This window comes from Lontra canadensis, unplaced genomic scaffold (assembly GCF_010015895.1).
Source record: "Lontra canadensis isolate GAN:19392208 unplaced genomic scaffold, GSC_riverotter_1.0 scaffold33, whole genome shotgun sequence".
Lineage (NCBI taxonomy): Eukaryota > Metazoa > Chordata > Mammalia > Carnivora > Mustelidae > Lontra > Lontra canadensis.
The window spans coordinates 3,916,747-3,935,401 of NW_022631027.1; the positions used below are offsets into that span (position 1 = coordinate 3,916,747).

An 18,655-nucleotide genomic window follows, 5' to 3' on the forward strand; every position below is an offset into this window, starting at 1 on the left:
AGGATCAAAACATGGAACAAAGTGTTTTTACAAACAGCAAACATTCCAAATTAGTTATAATAATGGGGTGTTTTCAATCAAAATATTACACCACTAGTTTTAAAACTGCTCTAACCTCCCAGATGAGCAAATCTGGTACTGTAATTAAATCACTTACCACACAGCCCCTGCCCACACACCTCCTTCCTGGCTGGGTGTGTGGAATAGAAGAGGCTGCTGGCATGTGAGGGACAGGGCAAGGAAAGTGAGAAAGCCAGAGGTCAGAAGGGCTCAAAATCTGGTGTCATGTTGTAACTAGTCTAGAACAGTCCCTTGAGCGTGCTCTGGACCTCTGTTCATACTCTTCCCTGCCAGGACTGCCCTTCTTCACTTTCCATGCCTGATCCACAAAGACTCACTATGCTAGGGTCCATTCTATCCCCCTCTTCTCTCCCAAGCCCTTCCTGAAACCCTAGAAAACCATTCTTTTTAAGGCCTTGCTGTATCCGAACACACACCTTCCTGAGTACCCCCATCGCATTTTGTGCAGCATGTTTACAAAGAACACTCGAACACTGAGTAAATGCTGATCGAACATTCGCTGACATGGAGGGATCCTGATACAGATGAAACTTCCCATTGTTCACAGAAAAGGGTGGATTCCGACAAAAGGAGATACTGAAGGATTGGCTGGAATCATTTGCTTTGTTATAAACCAGCAATTCCAAACATCCCCCGGCCTTATTTCTTTATTCCTGCTTCTCACCACCCACGAGAAAGACGGGAAATCCATTTGATCTTACAACAAAAACAAGAGGGAAAACTATCAGGTTGGAAAACACCTCTTAGCAGAGGACAACCTTTCATCTGCCGGCTTCAGACACAAGACAATTCTGGCAAAAAAGAATGGGGAAAAAAAAGAGTAGACTCGGATTAAAACAAGAACGGACTCTCCAATATATCTTTAATAGCAGAGACGGAACAAACGAGGCTGGGAAGCTACTCGTGCCAAGATAAAGTTGTGACTGCCCCAGATCCGAGGCAAGTACTTTCTCCTTGGGTTGGAAGCTGCTTAAATGACTTTTACGCAATTTCCCCCCTACCATTTCATTGCCTTTCACGTTAGGTCTTAATATCAGAGTTTGAGTCAAAAGGATAGACCCAGGAGGGGCGAAGGTTGCTGAACTTGCCCCACTCCCGCCAGGGGACAGCGGCTGCCTGGCACGGCGCCGTGTTCAGGTAGGCGTTTGACAGGTAAGTCTTTCGGCGACCAGCGATCTTCCCCGCCCCATGCACCTGCTTGGCGTCTGGCAGCCTCTAGCCGCCGGTCCCGGATCCTGGGCCACCTAACCGGCCGCGCAGCCCCCTCCGGTGAGGCCGGCCAGCTGCGGGCGCGGCCGGGCGGCCGGGGGTAAGCGCTCGCTGTCACATGGAGGCCCGGGCCCGCCCCATTGGCTGCGGCCGAGCCAGTCGCGGCGCTCGCTGGCTGCGGTTGGTCCCGGAGCTGCAGCGCCTGCACGGGCCCGGAGTCCATGTTACGCTTTGTCTAATTCCCCCCGTTACAGAGTCATGTGCTGCTGCTCCCGTCGCCGCCGCTGCCGCCGCCCGTGGTGCCCCGGCTCCTCCGCCGCGCTTCAAGGTGGCAGCCGCGGGCGGGGCCTCGGGAGCAGGGTCCAGGGCGCCGCGCGCCTTCGCCGCCCCGGCGCGTCCCGGTGCAGCCGCCGCCCGCCGCAGGTGATGCCGCCACCTCCCGCCTCAGCATAAGCCGTGGCTCGGCGGCCAGGCTGCTCGGGCTGTCCCCCAAGGTTGGTGCGCGCCTCCCCGGGGCCGTGGCCGCGCAAGTGGGAGCCGCCCCGGAGGCGAAGCGCGCCCCTTCCCCGGCGCAGGCGTCCTGTTCCGCGGCGGGCGCTGAGGCTGCGGCCGGGAACTCGCAGCGAGGGGCGGGGGACGGGGGGCACGCGGGCGGCGCGCGGGGTAGCGCGGGTCTCCGGTCTGCGACCGCTCCGGCCCGGAAGATTGTGCCGCTCCCGGCAAGCTGGAGCGGCGGGCGCCGCGGACGCCTGGGCCGGCGGCGGTATACCCCGGGAGAGGAGGGTGCGGGCTGCCCCTCTTCGGCTCCCCCTCGCGCGCGCTACCTCCTCTCCCCTCCGTCCGCGCAGTCGGGAGGGCGGGAGACCCGGTTTCGGCTCCGCCGATTCCTCCCAGAGGTGGGTGTTTGGTGTCTGGCCTTGCTGGCCCGGAGCCCAGAAGGTGAGCCCTTTAACTTCTCCCGAAACGCCTCCCCCTCGCCTGCTTCCCGCGCGGGGTGGGTTGGGCGGGGAATGAGGGCAGCGCCCCGCCCCCCGCGCCGGAGGGAGGGAGCTGGGGGCCCGCAGGTGCACCCTGCCCGCCGCGGGCCATCTCCGGGTTGGGTACCGGTATAATCCGCTTCTAGCTTGTTTGAAGGCGTGGGCACTTGGGAACTGGACTTCTTGCTCGAATCCTGGCGAGGGGCTTGGGAAGGAGGGTTGGGGGAAGTTGCTTCCTGGAGGGTTGATAGAGGCCTTCCTCTTAATGTCCCCCCTAATTTGGGGTATCCTTTAGGGATAACGAAATTAGGGTTTTGGCTTTAGGTGGGCTGGTTTTTGTGTTTTTTTTTGTTTGTTTGTTTTTGTGTTTCTTAAAAAGCCAGCCGCAGTGAAGAAGAGCTGCTGCAGGTTCGAGGGAGGAGAGGTAGGTCCCTGCTGTAGAGGAAGAGGTGGGGATTTGCGGTCCCAACGGGCACGCAGTTGGGGGGCTGTGTGGCAGAAGGTGTGGGGGGGTATGGTTTCAGGAAAGAAAGAAACGCAAAGTTGATAGGGAGCGAGCACTCAAGAGGTAGGCAGAAAGATGGAGAATAGATACTGGGGAGTCCTAGCCAACTGCGGGGCCCAACTTGAGCTTCTTGGATTCATACATGGCTTCCTCTGCTTTGCGGAGTTTCTCCTTTCCTCTTCCTTGAATTTGAAAAATATTTCTTGTTAAGCAAAGAAAGCTCTGAGGACCTATTTTGAAAGAGCTACAGGAGTAAGGAGAGAGCTGACTCCTGGGAACTTTCCCTAGCTCTGATAATAAAATTCCACTCGGGCATCGTTTATTGAGCACCTATTTTGTGTTCTCTGCTGGACTTTGAAAGAGTCTGGATAGGCAAGGCATTGCTGTCTGCAGTAATGGTGAGGGCTGTTTATCTCAAAAACAACCAAAGGGCACTTTTAAGTGCCAAGGATGACAGTGATTCAGACCCCCCCCCCCCAGCTTCTGGGACCATCTGCTTTTTACTAACCCGTGGGAAGAATCCTGCACCATAACCGATAAATGAGGTCTTTAGACAACATTTCTTTTTATTGTCCACAAATACTGACCAAACACCTACCATCAGCTAGGAAAGGGCTAGAGTTGTCGCTTCTCCTGTCTTCCACACCAGTTGACTGAAACCCTGTTAAAATGCCAAAGCGAGAGAGGAAAGATCCTGAGATGAGCTAAAGTAAGGATCCAGCAAAGTCAATTTGGAGTGTTTGATCTCTGTAGGTTAGGAAGGGAGCCTCCCATAAAATGATTAAGTAATCCCTGGAGCTGGGGAGAGGGGGGAAGGATTCCAAATCATGAATTGGCATGGTTTACTTATGCATTTGAACATGTGATCTTAGATTTGTCTCGTTTTTATTGAGGGTGTGCGTGTGTGTACTTCGTTGATTAAAACTTAACACATTAGCAGGTAGAGAGGAGACTGTACTTAGATGACCCGGTCCCCCAGTCTCTTCTGTTAGTGGATGATGCAATGAACAAGGGAAGTATGGAGCCATCTTTGAATCTTTTCCTCCTTGCCGAGGTTTACAGAATTTTAAAAACTTGGTCAAAACTTGGCCTTTTCCCCTTAACATTTATATTGTGCTGAGCTTTTTAAATTAATTTCACAATATTTTGATGTGTTTATCCTGTCCCAGTAGCTGAATTGTTTTGATAGCTCTATGATGGAAGTTAGACTTGGTTCAATCCCAGTTGTGTAGGTAGATTGGCACTACGTATGAAAAAGTCAGACTTTTGTTCAGACTGTGTACTCATGATCACATACGTTCTTGAAATGGTAGTTGGTAAGGGATTTCATGTATTTTCCATGTGTAATTGGAGCTGATGTTTGCCATTCTAAGAAATACCAATCGGTATTTATTGAGCGCCAGCAGCAAACAGAGAAACAGAGTGGGTGCTGCGGTTCCTTAACAAGGAAGGAGAGGATTTGTGTACAAATAGAGGGCCACTAAGACAGGTACAGGTGAGGACACCACCAGAAGCAAAGGATTATTTTTTTCTAAATGTCAAGGAATAGTGGAATGGAAAGGATTTTTTTGGAGCCAGAACAAAGTGTTGTGTGCTTTGGGGAAAGGGGAAGGAGCATGTATTAGGGGAAGCAATGAGCTTTGTCACAAGTCACAGATAGTAAGTAGGTTTGCCTGGCTAGAGCAGAGAACATGACTGATGACGGTGGGGAGAATCTAGTTAGTGGAAAACTTGAACCACAGGTCAGTGGTGTTAATCATTTGCCTCAAAAAGAGTAGTTCTCAACAAGGGGTGATTTTGCCTCCCAGCAAACAGTTGGCAATGTCTGGAGACATTGTTTGTTTGTTTTTTTTGGGTTGGGGGTCATAGCTGGGAGACAGGTGCTACTGACATCTAATGGATAGTAGCTGAACATCCCTCCTGCCATGCCCAGGACAGCCCCCACCCCAAAGAATTATCCTGGCAAAAATTGAGTATTGCCAGGGTTGAGAAACCATGCTCTAGACACTAACCAGAAAGGTTACCATTAAGTGAAGTTACATCTCAGAATAGGCCTTGAAGGAGGTGGTTCTTGACGTGTGAGGAGGGATGTCAAGGTTGGGAAGCCAATCTAGGAGATTTCTACTGTGCTCAGGCCTGAAGTGATTAGGATCTGGGCAAAACCTAATCAGAGGAAAGGGGCATTTTCAAGGGATCGTGGCAGATGAGCCAGCAGGGCAGTGAAATACTGGGTAGGTGGGGAATCACAGACTCAGAATTGGAATTTTAGAGAGGTCCAGGTCTAACTTCTTTAGTAAATTCTCACACTTGCTAGGCAGCCTCTGTTTAACCACCCTTAGAAACAGGGAACTCTGTACTTATGAGGACATGCTCTTTTATCTTTGAACTATGTATGATAATTATTTGAGCTGAAGACTGCCTCCTGGAAACTTCCCACATCAGCAGGACAGCCCTTTGACATCTTCACAAAGACATGGTTTCTAGATGTCTTATCTGTCAGCTTCTCTCATGGAGGGTAACAGTGTCTGGAATTGAATGCAATAATTGAAATATGTTCTGGTCAATAAAGAGTACAGTCGGACCATTGTTTACTGAAACCAAGGCATAAGCATCTGTTTACTGCAATTTAAACTTACAAAACTCCTTTTTTTTTTTTAAAAATAGCATGTAGCTAGTACAGATCCATGTATAGATTCTGTCCAAATAGTCAAAACATCCATCCAGACACTCTGTTGTGTGAGCTGCTGTATCCCTGTATTCACTGGGCAGATTTTTGTATGTGTGTGAAATTGAATGGAAGTTTTTTGGTTTTTGTCCATATTCAGTGCTATCCTATTTATTTTGGTCCAGTCTGAAGGTCTTTGAGATTTTCAAATCTTGCTTCTGCCTTCTAATCCTGTGAGAGAGGAGTAGAGGATGACTTTGCCAAAAGCTTTGTAGCCACTTATATTAATACTGTTCGCAACCCAGTAATTTGGCACTGCTAGTCCTATTCTGGACCTGGGATGCTGAGTGATGGAAGTGAATTCCAGGGATTGATTGGCCTTTAGTTTAGGAGCTCCTGAGAAATCTGTGTTTGTGGTCAAACTACATTGTACCTGTGATGCCCTTTTGAAATTAATTTGAGTCTGTTGCAAGATTCTGAAATCTGTACTCCATCCTCTGGGGTCTTTGTAATTCTGTTTAGACATCTGGAAGAGAATTTCTAACGTTCTGTGCAAATCTGAAGCTTGCCAGATCAGAGTTGCTTTTGAAATTTGTGAAGAGTAAATAGGATAAGTGGTACTGGGGAAAAAAAAAAAAACAAAAACGCATGGACTTGGTTCCCACTCTGGCCAAGCTTTTTTTTTTTTTTTTTCTTTTTGTTAATATGCCCAAGATAACTTCATTAGTGACAACTTTACATTTGGGGAAGGAGAGGGGATTGGGGCTTAGAAACAAGCCTTTTTTCCCAGAATTGGGGTTTAGCTTGTCATTGGTATCATTTCATACTTACCAGATTTCACGTGTCATCTCTGAAATGACATTAGGAAATCACCATGCGCAGATGTCTTCTGAAGCAGGCAGTTCAGAAAGAACGTAGTGCCAAGTTCTCTAAATGTTCTAGATCTATCCAACAAACTAGATTTAAATAAATTATTTGTTTGGGATGGTAGCCATCCAACATCGAGAGCGCTAGAACAAAATTCCAGATCTCACAGCTAACGTGCACCTTCTTTGTCATAAATGTCCATTGTGCCCCTATCCCCTGCTTGTGTGTTGTCTGCCCAGATGATCAGTCTGTTTACTCTCCCTTCCGTTCTGGTCCACATGGAACAGCTGTCCATGTCCTCTGGAGATGAGCGATATTCCTGAGAGAAGAGGGGATGTTTGTGAAGATAGGAGATTTCTTGAGAGAAGAAAATATAGGAAAACACTTAGATACTGTCCTTTTATCCTATCAAGGGCTGTATGAAACATGAAGTCACCTTGGAATTAAGGATGTGATGTTCCATTTGAATAGAAAGGTAGAATTTTATGGAAGGTATCAAACTTGAATTTCATAGATAAGAAAATCAAGGCCCAGGGAGGTGATGTGACTACCTATAGCTTACACAGGAGTGACAAAGCAGACATTAGAACTCATCCACCCTAAAGACCACAAATAAAAGCTAAGGATAGAAAGATTTCTCCTCTGCTTGGAGGTGTGTAAACAGTGGGTCCCTCGGGCCTTATTTACATAATTGATCCAAAAGAAGGAGCACACAGTGGAATTTCTAGGTTTACAGATGACAGCAAGCTCTTCTGAATTATGAAATAACTAACCAATGGGGATTTCCTCCAGGGAAACCGTATTAGGGTATGTGAGTCATCAGAAGACTTGCCGGTGAGCTTCTCTCTGGGCGGTAGGAGGTCAGGTGCTAAGAAAGAAATTATGGAACTGTCAGAGGGTGGTGTTTTGGTGGCAAAAGCCCGGAAGGGGCTTTGAAAACACTTTCCACAGTGTTGTCCCAACTTGCTCTTGCAGATTAAAAAAGACAGGAAACACTAAGCTCTATCAAAAAGATTTTGGGGGAAAAAACAAAAGAACAAAAACAATCGTGGAAACCAAACAGAAAACAATCTTATTTGAATTTCCACTATGCTTTGTTCAAAGCTGGGATGCCTGACTTTAGGAAAGACACTGGAGCTGGAACAACCAGTGTAATGGTACCTAGAAAATGTAGACATTCCTGCTGGAATGGAAGTTCCAAAAGGACAGGCCTTGCCTGTCTGCTTTCCTGATAAAAATACTGGGATTTTTAGTATCTGGAAAGAAGACAGGGAGATGTTATTGAAACCTGTGAAACCACAAGCTTAAGGACAGAGGAACCTGGAATGTTCACCTAATCCCAGAAAACTGGAATGTAGTTTGCCTGCCTTGTCTCTTGCTTCGGTTCTCTGTCAGCGTGATGAGGGCAGGGGCGTATCTGTCTTGTTCTCCACTGATTTCCTAGTGTCTTGCTCATGGCAGGCCCTCCATTCATGTTTGTCCCCTGAAGGAACACCTGAAGAGGCGCATTTTACAGGTTTATAATACAGAAATCCAGGGTGAAGTTAAAAAAAAATATGGCACCTGTTTTCCTCAGCCCTGCCTGGGTCTCCTCTGAGTCAGTCTGGGGAATATTTTAAAGTTACTTGAGCCCCAGGTATTGGATCAAAATCTCTGGGTGTGGAGTTTCATTTTGAAAAGAGCTCTCTCTGCCGTCAAATGATTCCATATGTAGAGCCGAGAGTGAGAACCACTGTCTTACAGAGCTGTACCCAAAGGCTGGATATTGACTGAGACACTCTCAGAAAGGTTTCGAAACACTGGAGGCTGACAGGCTCACAGTTAGTTACCAAGACAGACACGGAGCTCTGTGGATACATCTGTATCCTTGGAAGGTGATGACCAAGACACTGGATGGTTCACAGTGTGGCCCTTCGTGCCTCCATGAGGTGCTGCGCCCTGCACTGGATGGCGTAATGGGGCCAACTGGAAGTCTATTTCCAGTGGGTGCCCATGAGGAGAGTTGCCCCAGCCTATGGGGAAAGAAAAGAATGGTGACAATGCAGCAGCTTTTCAGTTTTGATTTTAATGCTGTGTGTCCTCAATTCAAAAGGTCTTTTAAAAAATCTTGGGTTCTTCCTACTTTGAGGTATTAAATTTTTTCCTCTTGTGAAGAATGGTGATAGTGTGGTTTTTCGGGTCATTTCTTGGTCACCGAAGCCCTGGCAATTTTATGATAGTCTTCCTTTTGGATTTTATTAGTTTGAAATCAAGTCTGGGAACTACCACTGCTCTGAGGCTTTCAAGATGTCCGTATTCACCTGTGGACATCTCCTGCTGGGCCAGGCTCACACATGTCAACGTTAGATTCCATTATGCACATTTCTTAAAACCCTTTTACTTTCCTCTTCTGCTTGCTGGTAATAGTTAGGAACATTGCCAGAGAAGGCTTCACTTCCCCAGCAACCCATAAATTCCTTTGCTAAAATCTCAGCGTCAACAGATCACCAACACTGCAATGAATTCTACAAAGCGGGAGAAGAAAGGAAGTGCAAGACAGCCATTCTCTCTGAAGGATGTTGATCCCCAGAGAGCTGCCTCTTCAGATCTCATGCAATGGAGACAGGATAGACTTATGCCCAGCACATCAGGCGTGAAGTACCATCAGTCAAAATTTTCGTCACTGATTGTTCCAAGCTTAGTTCTGAGAAGTATTTGAAAATTAAAATTCATTGGAAAATGGTATCCATGACGCTACCCTACCTAATAAGCTTTTAAAATCAATTTATTATCAGATATAGCTAGTTTTTTTTTTTTTTAAGCTGGTCAAGAAGCAATTGGACAATTTGTGGAATACCCCCAAATTAATGCTAATAACTGTTTATTAGGTATTTCTTGCTTGTCCAAACCTATGCCTTGGAATTTACGTGCATTCTCATTCAGTCCTCAGAGCAGTCCTGAGTGGAAAGTGGACTACTCCCACCTTACAGATGAGGTAACTGAGGCTTGAGAGGTTATGGGGTTTGCAAAAAACAAACAAACGCACAAAAACAGATGGTGGAGGTGGAATTTGAAGCTACTTTTGTCGTTTCAAAGCCCGTTCTCTTATCTACTGTTCTCATTTCTCTTTTATTTCTCTCTGTTCATTTTATGATACCTATTCATATTCTTGGCAGAAAAAAAGAGAGAGAATGGGATTTTGAGGTATAGAGGGACCTTCCAACCTGTCTGAGTCGTGCTCCTCATTCAGGGATGAGATCTGAACCTGGCAACTCAGGCAGTGAAGAGGAGAGCGTAGTGGCACCAGGGTCTCCGGGCTTTTGGGCCAGTGTTCTCACCAGCGCACAGCATTTTCAAAAATACAAGCCAGCGTAAAACCACTTGAGGGTGAGTTGATCCTGGAACAGAGAGGGTATTTTTAAATCACTTGTTCTGGTGACTTCTCTGGTCTGTCCCTTTGTCACCAGTGTTGGCGATGGAGTGCCTCTTGTAGTGGTATATGTCGTAGGAGTTTACTCCTCCTCGGGAGATGTGACCTTACAGCAACTACTGTGCGTAAATATATACAGACTTAGCTCGTGTTTATAAGGGGTTGCCTCCAAGTGCTTGAGAAACTCATGCCATAGCAAACATATGCAGGGAAACAATAAAGAATCCTATCTGTGTCCTCTAAATAAACAATGAATCCGTCACTATCCATATACCTAGATCACATATTTATACTCCATTCATAGATTTATTCTGCTCAAGTATAATCATTTCAGGGGAGTGAATTCATTCTGTTAGACTTTCAACTTCAGCGGTTTTATTTTTCACACTAACATTTTAGCCAATAATGAAGTACAAGTCAGGAGACGGTCTGCGGTGTTAATACAGCTTGCACAAATGCACCCCCGTCCCACGCACACACGCCCAGAGAGGGAGCGATGCTTTTCTCTCTCTTTAACCTAGTTCTTTTCAGATGTCTTTCTATTATGGTACATTTTCTTCTCTCTTAGTTCTTTTCCTTATACGTTATTTCTACATGGCAAATGGTGTACGTAGCCGAAACTTTGTAATCCTATCTCTAGTTTCTGCACCAACCAGAAGGAGCCTTAGTGTTGGGAGGCCAGCTCTGCCCTAGGGTCTCAAAACAAACTCCAGGCACCTCCTGAAGTGGGCCTTACCGAGGACGATCTGTGGCAGCTGGTCCTCAGCCTCTGGGTAGGGTGATCAGGAGGGAGTGGGGTGGACATGGGCTGAACTACAAAGTGCAGGTCTGTCTAAAGGGGCTCTGTTTAGCTGATCTGTTCAGCAGCCAATTGTTGCCATATGGGAATGTGGGCAACTCTTGCCAGATCTTCTGATTTTTCACTGTAAACCAGAAATCTGGATTATTACTTTAAAATCTCCTGATTTTAAAAGATTGGCTAACTCAACATTTTAAATGAGAACTTCTGCAGACCAAACAAAATGGCTTTGTGGGCTGGATACAGCCTGCAAGCTTTAGGTCCTTAGCAATAGAGAGCCCTTAGTGGCCAAAAAAACAGAAGCCTGGGATGTGAGTAAAAGCGCAGTACCCTTGGACAATCAGTTCAAATGGAAACAGATCAGAACTTGATTTCATTGTGCTCTGCACCCCTCCCCCATACACACACAAAGCAGAAAAACAACAACAACAACAATAACAAAAAAACCCCAAAGCCCCATATTTCTAATGGTAACAATTAATGCCCTTTAAGTTTGTTATGCTATATTTCTGGAGTGAACGCATTTGAAGCGTTACCTTGCTTGAGGAGAAGTAGATTCAGTGACAGACCGTAGTTTGGGAATGAGGCATGGAGGCCTGGGTATGGGGCAGAGGGGGCAGGTGAGCCCAGGAGTAGAAAACGAGGGGCAAGCGCCAGTTGGAGGTGAAGAAAGCTCATCTACCCTCCGAAGATAAGGAAGAGGAGCATTTATTTGTATCTCAAACTCGATCTGGGGTAATAGCAGAGGGCGAGACAAGTAGAGTCCTTACAGGAGAAAGGGAAAAGTGTGACCAATAAATATTTAGAAGTAGGATAGAATCCATGTGGGTGGGCAGAGAGCCATTATGTTGCCGTTCCTCCTGGGAGCGCGTTAATTTGTGTCGTGGCTCCTGCAAAAGGAGAATTGGAGTGGAAAGGAAGGGAAAGGGTTCTCATCCGAAAGGAGCATACAGAGGCAGGAAAGAAGAGACTACAGAGCGACTGATAACCAAAAGGAAGCCGGGAGAGCTGGCAAATGTCTGCCCTGCAGAAAGTTGGCTGGGTTCCGTACAAACCGCAGCCGCGTCTGAGGGGTCCGCCCGGCAGCCCCCAGCTCCCACGGGGCTCTGGACACCAGCTTATTTTGTTTGTGGAGGGCTGGTGTGCGCAGCACGACTTGGAGCGGCCCCCACGGTCCCTTTGTGTGAAGTCAGCGGCAGCACGACTGCGTCTGCCCGGTCGGCGCGCGCTGCTGGGGAAACGCGGAGGCAGGGTTTCTGCCCCTGCTCCCTGGCGGGGCGCCCCTGTGCAGGGCACAACCTCAGACCCCTGCTGTGAGCCACTAGTGCCGCCGCCTTCAGCTGTATCTGCTCTTCTGGGGAAGAGCCTTCCTCGTTTCCATGAGTGTGTTGTACAAACGCCTGCTCAGAGAGGAGGGGTTACTTGAGCAGACCCTCTTAGTAGCTGAGGCTAGATTCCTAGCCCGAGATGGGATTTTTAATAGCATTGTTCTCTTAATCATCCCAAGTATAGCACATTGTTCCTGGAATTTCAGCATTTTCTGGGAAGGAAATCTTTTGATTCATCAGCAGGTTTTATTCCAGTCCATAGGACTGTCATCCCTGTGTGAGCTGAACCATGGCCCTCTCAGCTGGTGTAACTTTTAAGTTTTTAACGCTTTGGTTGCTTTCAAAATAAAAATGCATTTTAAAAAATGTGTGCCACCCCCCCACCCCCCCCATTAGTTAGTTTAATGCAATGAAGGTCTTTGGTTTTTCTTTTTCTTTTTCATTATGGAAGCCAGTTTGCAGTATTGAGAGAATGGATGCAGATTTCCTTGCACTATTGCTGGGAAGAAGAAGAATTCTTCAAATTCCACGTTTGTTCTTCCAGGGACTCTAGTTCACAGATGGAAATCCTGGAAGATCCTATCAGGAAGTGAACCTGTAAATAATCTTTGTGCTGGTTTAGGGCATTATGGATAAACAAATTTATATGAAAAGTCTTCTTGAACCTTCTTGTAAAATACACTTGCAGAACACAATCTCAGAGAGGACTGCCATTCTGGAAATAATAGGACACACTTAGGTAGTACTCACGCCTGCAGGCACTGTTTGGAGCACTTTGCATGGAGTAACTCATTTGCTCCTGACCCCCCCACCCCCACTGTGTAGCCTAGGGCACTGAAGCTGAGTTCTGTAGTCTGGCTGCACTTCCCCATGACCTTGAGTAGCTGAGGGACTCAGGGCCATACACTGGCAGTGGCCCAGCAGTGATGGGAACCCAGGCCCTCGGTGGCTTCAAGATCTGTGCTTGTGAGGACCGCATTCTTGCCTCTCACACTCTCTCACAAGAAGGATTGCAGATTTGCTTTAGAAACTCCTTTGCTTCCCACATTACCTCGGCTTTAAAGTCAGGAGGATCAAGAGTGGATTTGAAGAAAGAATGACAATTTTGCCCCTTCCCCAGTTGCTCCTCCCCAAACCAAATGAACACAGTTGTCAGGAGTCCATCCAGGCCACAGCTCTTCCTGGACCCCCCTGCCAGCACGCCGCACAGATCCTCCTCAGGGCTGCCATCGGGGCCTCATTGCTGCTGACAGCCCTCACTCCTGGCGCCAGAACTGTTTTTAAGAGCACAAAAATGGTTTTACCTTTACCTTTACAACTCGTGGATTTGGAGTGCTTCTGAGAACATTTTGAAAATCACTTTCCACACTGGATATAAGGCAGTGGGAGGTCCGTGGATCTGGAGTTTGAGGACTTGAGAGCTGGTGTTGGCCCTGGCTTCTCCTGATGCCGTGGCCTTGGATTTAGTTCATGTTGGGTTTCATCAGGTTTCATCTCCAGGGGGAAAGATGGAGGGGATAGTAACAGCAGTGTGCCTGGTTTGAGGAAAAGCAGGTGCCTTTGGACGGGACAGTCGTTTGTCCACAACAGTAGCCGCGTGTGTCAGGCAGTGAGGGGACCAGCGTGGCCTGTGTGATCCGTGGCCATCATCATCATCCATGGGTGAGCGGCGAGGAGGATGCTTGGAAGAACTAGGGAGGGCTTGTGTTGATTTGAACGTCTTTCCTTTCTTGTTCGCTTCTACCTGTGTTACAGTACGGACGATCGTGTGGGTGTCAACTCTGCTTCTGGCCTAAACTCCTTTTCCTTGGCTTTTCCCCCTCCTACTTTGGGCTCGCCTCCAGTTTGCCTACAAAGTGCTGTTTGTTGTCAGGGTGAAGCAGGCGATTCTCTGGGCAGCGACACTGGCTGCAGGCGGTCACTGTAGTTCAAAGCAAAAAAGTCCGGCTGGAGTAGGAGGGACACTGACATGGCTTGTTCATTAGAATTTTGTACAATGGTTTTTGAAGGAAGAAAGGGAGAGTAAGAGATGACTTTTCAATAGAAATATTATGAAATACCCTTCACGACAGAACAAAACTGGATAAGGAGAAAGGGCATTAAGAGATCACTGCTTATTTGAAAGCAAATGCTTTTTGAGCAGTGTCTGCAGTTCGTTACTGTAGCTTAGGAAACAAAAATGAATAAGAAACGGTAATGAAAAGCTGTCCTCTCGGTGAATTTTTAGGTGGTCCATATCGAGCCAGACATTTTTCATGCTTTGTCTTCACTTCAGTCATGAGGGTGGATATCATTTATCATTGTTACATTTCAAAGATTACAAAATTGAGGCACAGTGTGTTTAAATAACCTACTAAATAAAAAGCCCTTACACTAAGGATTGCAGTGCTCGTTGTACTGAAAAGAACTACACTTGGAACCTGGATCTGTCCCTCATCCACAATATAAAACATGAGTTATAGATGCCCCTGCTCTCAGCAGGGACACTGGCGTGTGGACAGTGCAGTACAGTTCCTCACAGCAACCATTGTATATATGGTAGCTCCTACGTGAGCTACATTTTATTGGATGTTTGCTCAGAGGAAGGAGAGACTGATTTTTAATTGGAACGATCAGAGAAGGGGCATTTGGGTGGCTCAGTTGGTTAAACGTCTGCCTTCAGCTCAAGTCATGATCCCAGGGTCCTGGGATGGAGGTCCCCCCGACCCCCAGCATTGGGCTCCCTGCTTGGTAGGGAGTGTCTTCTCCCTCTGCCCCTCACCCTGCTTAGGCTCTCTCTCCCTCCCTCCCTCACTCCTCTCAAATAAGTAAATCTTAAAAAAAAAAAAAAAAAAATCAGAGAAGATTTCACACACACAAAACTACTTCAGAAAATTAAATTGAGCAGGGCCTTAAAGGGTGTGAAAGATGCTGACTGGTAGAGAAAGGGTGGCAGATTGAGGGGACACTGGGGTGGTGAAGTATGGAGATGTGAAAGCAGCATGTAATGTGTTTGGGGGTTGGTGCTCTGCCAGAGGGAGAGATGTGGGAAGAAAGGATAGCAGAAAAGCAGTTTGGGGCAGATTTCAGAGGGCATGGAGTGTCCTGCTAAGGAATCTGGACTTCATTCCATTGCCTTGGAAGGTTATTCCACTAAAGGTCATGAGAAGAGACATTGCTTGCTTCAGACTCTGACTTCAGCAACTCTGGTCGTGGTGTGAAGAAAGGAGTAGAATGCAGCAGAGGTTTCCCCAGTGTGGCTGCACCTTAGGGTCCCCTGGGAGTTCAGACAGTTTCACAGACCCACTCCCAGCAGTGATTCTGATGGTGTAGATCCGGGGTGGGGCCTGGGCTGAGTGGCCGTGTTTATAAGGCCCTGCAGGTGTGTCTGAGTACAGCCAGATCAAGGACTAGGTCCTGTGGGCATTGGGACATGGGGGATGGAGACTGATTGTGGGTTTGTCATTGTTTGAATAATTTTTAAGCCGTGGGAGCGGGCCACTAATCAATGCTTGGGTAAGATAATTTTCACAACTTGGTCATTTTCACATACATTTTCGTGTACATATCAAGAACCTAGTGTGGCTCTTCTTTATGCCTTTGTATTACATTTGCCTTTTCCCCTTTATTTAGAAGGAAATGGAATATGTAGGATTTCCTTGGTGACGGTTGATCCAAGATCTCTTAGAGCATGAGTTCTAGAGTTCACTGCCTGGGGCAGGGTGGCTAGAGGGCTCCCAGTTCTGTCCAGTCTCTTAGGAGTTGAATGAAATGCTGCTCACTTGTACATTTCCTGGGAGCCAGCCTGAACTTAAGCCATTTTTTCCCCCAAGTGTTACAGACCTCTCTTCTTCCCATTTCTTGAGTTCTAAATCAATTACTGATGTTTAAAGTATAATTTCTGCTGGGAAGGCAAACAGCTCTACCAAGGGAGAAGCAATTTCTCAACATTAAAGAAATTAAATATTATAATTTATGCTTAGAAAAATGTTAGTCTAAGTTTTAGCTCTCTTCTCTCTTCCTTCTCTGCTGTTCACTGCCGTGTCTTTGCAAACCATTCTCATGACCTTCTGCTTGTGTGGCATATTTGTAGTGGGGCCAGATTATACATACACCACTGACTTTTTCATCTGACCTCCAAATTCAGCCTTCGAGCCCCTTCGTTTCTTTGGATTTTGCTAACAAAATCTTCCTGTTGAAAGGAATATTATTTCTCATGGAACTTCACTGGTGGTGTATGGAATAGTAGGATCATGCTTTTTGAAATTCAGCCCTAAAGTCCCAAAATTTTAAACGTACCCAGTTTGCCATTGCTTACTTTACTTAGCCCAGCCTTGGCATCTTTGGTCTAGAGGTGGTTAGTACCCATTGGACATCCTAGCCCCTCCCTGAAAATTAAAAGGAGCACAAAAATGAAACTGATTTTGCTTTTCTTCACCTCTGTTAATTTAACGGATTCGGTCGGCTTGCCCTCATTTGCCCTTTTATACCTCCAAAATTAATGTTATGTGCACATTTGATTATAACAGAATGAGTGATTTCCAAATTACTTTTGAACACTGTTCCTTGTCGTTCTTTTCTTCATCATACTAGTAGATATAGCCAGTGTTTTTCTTTCTAGCCTGCTTAATGCCTGTGTGGTTCTTGTTGCCACATAAGTTTCAGTTGATTTAGTGATCCTGATTTCATGGGACACTGTATCAAATGCTTCAGGAAGATCAAAGTACATGGGGTTCATTGCATTCCTTTCCCTTGCTAACTCATTTGTACTGTAGCCAGGCAGTCCCGGAGCCTTGCAATCCAGGATTCCACTCAAGGCAGGGAAGCAGCTCTTCTTCCTGGCTTTTCCATTCTTTCCAGTATTCCTTTTTTCAGCAACATGCAGCAGGGTGTATATCTCTTACCCCTTAAAAGCATTTTTGCTGCAAAAAGGAAAAACTCTGAGGCTTTCATCTGCCATACCCATGGGAATATTCCACCATGAACTTTCATGCTGGAAAAAACAAGCCCAATCCAATTGTGCCTTATTGGTAGTAAAATGTGTTGGTTAAAAGTAGACTCTGTGGCCAGCTAGGCTGCCCAGGTTCTGGTATTTGCTAACAGTGTTACTTTGGACAAATTAGTATCTTTGCCTCTGTTTCCTGATCTGTGATACAGAGGTAGTGCTAATTTCTACCCCATAGGGTTGTTGTCAGGAATAGTTGAGTCAAGACATGTAAAGTGGTTAGAATTTGCTTTAGTTTAAACATTGATGAATAATCTTTCAAAAGTTTATAGTAATGTTTCTGGATTTTCTAGGCATTTTGTTACTCTTTTATGCAGTTTGCCATGCCCATTCCATTACAGGCAAAGGAAAGGAAATGAAAATCAACTATCCGATTTTGTCACCTTAAATTATTCATGAATTGCCTTTTTTCTTTAAGATTCCATTATAATAGATCATTGAGAATTGATATATTCAATAGACAGTGATGTGTGTGACTCATTCCCTATCAACTCCTATATTTTGCTACCATCAGATGTGTACAGATGTTTATATATTTTTAAAATCCTTTTTAAAAACATTATTTTCTTGGTAGTGAACATTATATTTATTTGACTTTTTGGGGCCAATTCTTTTAAGTTGTTGGGTTTTTAATATATTATTTTTTAAATGGGTGCCTAAAGAGAATTATTTTTTTTTAAATATTTTATTTATTTATTTGACAGAGATGGCAAGTAGGCAGAGAAGCAGGCAGAGAAAGGAGGAGGAAGCAGGCTCCCAGCGGAGCAGAGAGCCCAATGCGGGGCTCAATCCCTGGACCCTGGGATCATGACCCAAGCCCAAGGCAGAGGCTTTAACCCACTGAGCCACCCAGGTGCCCCGAGAATTAAATTTTTTGAAAGATTTTATTTTTAAATAATCTCTATACCCAACGTCGAGTTCAGACATGCAACCCCAAGATCAAGAGTGACATGTTCTGGGTGCATGGGTGGCTCAGTAGGTTAAAGCCTTTGCCTTGGGCTCGGGTCATGATCCCAGGGTCCTGGGATCGAGCCCCGAGCCCCGCGTCTGGCTCTCTGGCTCTCTGCTCGGTGGGGAGCCTGCTTCCTCCTCTCTCTCTGCCTGCCACTTTCTGCCTACTTGTGATCTCTGTCAAATGAATAAATAAAATCTTAAAAAAAAAAAAAAAAAAAAGAGTGACATGCTCTCCTGACTGAGCCAGCCAGGTGTCCCTAAGTACTTTTTTTAATAAGGAAGCAGAAATACTCACTACAGAAGATAAATAGACAAAACATGCTTTCCAAAGAAAAATGTCTTACAGGATAGTATTTAGTCTACTCAGTGCACATCACGATCAACAGTCAGTAAATAACCCAAGGCTGCCCATTGCTAAGTGTGCGCCAGGAACATTTTGAATACTCTTAACTTGTGTACAGGTATTTGCATTTAGTCAAACTTCTGTGGTTTCTTGCTATCCTTTCATATTTATGCTCCTTAAAATTGCTGCCCATCAGCCACTGTAACCCACTTTACTTACATATTTGCATACTAACTGAAGAATGAGAAGGGAAACTTAGAGAAAATATAATGAGATTTCATTGCCACAGTTTGACTAGTGGATCTTATTTATTATTTTATGAAATAATACTCAGCTGCAGCCCCAGAGTGTATTTAACCTAATTTGTATGGCGTTCCATTGCTGGGGTTTAAAATCAGTTGGCCTGTTGCAAAATACATGTTTATAATTTACACTTTACAGACGTTTGGCAAGGTGATAAAGTAATGTGATGCATCTGAGGGAACGCTACAAGTTGTGTTTGAAAAGTAAGATTCTTCTGAGTAAAAGTTGTGT

At 45.9% G+C, this 18,655-nt stretch overlaps 1 protein-coding gene across 4 annotated transcripts in view; it reads left to right on the plus strand.

The window, feature by feature from the left end:
* The first annotated feature begins 1,533 nt into the window (after positions 1-1,533).
* LRRC8D (leucine rich repeat containing 8 VRAC subunit D) overlaps positions 1,534-18,655 on the plus strand; it is a 119,522-nt gene continuing 102,400 nt past the window's right edge. The window contains exon 1 of one of the 4 annotated variants that reach the window (XR_004383792.1): positions 1,534-1,784. The gene's annotated coding sequence lies outside the window, so the exon portion shown is untranslated. Of the gene's footprint in view, positions 1,785-2,666; positions 2,692-18,655 lie in introns of those variants that run through there. The other 3 variants (XM_032867081.1, XM_032867078.1, XM_032867080.1) reach the window with 3 other exon arrangements.